General features: G+C 29.9%; 1 long non-coding RNA gene across 1 annotated transcript; it reads left to right on the top strand.

Moving 5' to 3' along the window:
* Nucleotides 1-209: 209 nt before the first annotated feature.
* Nucleotides 210-936, top strand: LOC117274532 (uncharacterized). Its single transcript, XR_004504644.2, has 2 exons — nucleotides 210-317; nucleotides 756-936. It is a non-coding gene; the product is annotated as an uncharacterized lncRNA (long non-coding RNA).
* Nucleotides 937-1615: the final 679 nt, after the last annotated feature.

The following is a 1615-nucleotide window of genomic DNA, read 5'->3' as shown; positions in this document are numbered from 1 at the left end:
GGATATAATTTCATAAGTTATACACTTTAGTCCCTCAATAGTTTAGGTTACAAGTTTATATAGTTATACTTTAGTCTAGAAGATATCACAATTAGGGCACTTTAGGTCCCTGTCAGAATTAGTTATATTCTCTTGTCTTGTAGTGAGTAGTGGGGATTATATAGGTGCTTGTACTCATCTAAATGATCATCAATTAAAATCCCATTTTTTAATTTTGCCCTAATTTTCTGTCTTACTTTTCATTTGTAGCCGTAGCCTAGTAATTCTCTTTTCCAGTTTTTCTTGCTTGTGCATCACTCCATTCTCCGACAGAAGAGGTAAGCTCATATCTCTATAATTTAGGGCTTGTAAATCTTTTTATACCTACTTCACTTGGATTTTTGGGTATAATTTTGTGGACTATTCCAGCGATTTAATAGATATTGTATCTTATTTTGATAAGCAGTGATTGAGAATTTGAACAGAAAAGCAATATTACAAAATTGGGATGAAGATAATTTAAGTTGTTTAAAAAGTGTTCAAAATTATCTTTTTTACTTCTTTTGTTGCTTTGTATTTTTTCCTTTTGTTATCTGTTAGAAATTCTTGTAAAATATTTATCAATACATGTTTTTTGTCTGCTTGAAATTCTATCAATATTTGTACTAATTGAACTTACATCTTTGTGTTAAAGTTTCAACTCAGGTATACATGATAAACGTATATGATCAGTTATTTTTGCTTTGTGGTGTTAAAAGTATTTTTTTCATTGACAGATAGATTAGTGGAGTTAGAGCAATGACAAGTTAAGACCAAGATAAGGTGCAGTTAAAGACCCGAGGAGGAGCGAAAGAAGAAGACGGTGTCGGAGAAAAATTGTGCATCGTGAATGCTTTGAAATTTACAATTATTTGTAACTTGAAACCTATTGTGGAATGTAAATTCTTTTTATTCTTAGCCACGTTATTAAAAGCTTACGTGTGACTTTGAATTTGTTTTGGAATCTAAAATATTTGGCATTTTAGCTATTATGAAAATTATTGTGACTAGTTATTCTTGTAGCAAATTCTTTAATTTGTGGCAATAAAAGTTTAAATTCGTGGCTCTCTCTATATATAATCTGATCATGTAACAAAAATATAGTCACACATTCTCACTTTTTGTAGCAAATGAAGAAATCTTTAGCTGTAATTTTATATATTTCATGGCAAGTGAATGGATTCTTAGCTACCTAAATATTTGTGGCAAATAAATACTTCAATTCATAGCTATGAATTTTAGAACTTGTAGTTGAAAAAAGTACTATTACCACGAAACTAATATATAACAATAGCCACAAGATTTGAATTTTCGTGGCAAACAAATTAAGTCTTTTGCCACAATAAAACATCTTGTGGCACAATATAAAGATTGCTATATAGTTTATTTGCCGCGGCAAAGGACTAAGATTATTTGCTATGAGTATATATTTCGTAGCAAAAAAGTATTATCAATATAGTTACAACACAGAAAATATTCATAGCAATAAGTATTAGTCCTTAGCCACGGATCATATAAAGTTTGTAGCTAACTTTTAGCTATGCTACATTTTGCTACGGATGCTACGAAAAAAAATATTGTGGCTAAAGTGTTTAGC

Source organism: Nicotiana tomentosiformis, chromosome 1 (genome assembly GCF_000390325.3).
Source record: "Nicotiana tomentosiformis chromosome 1, ASM39032v3, whole genome shotgun sequence".
NCBI lineage: Eukaryota > Viridiplantae > Streptophyta > Magnoliopsida > Solanales > Solanaceae > Nicotiana > Nicotiana tomentosiformis.
This window is presented reverse-complemented; position numbering and strand designations above follow the sequence as displayed.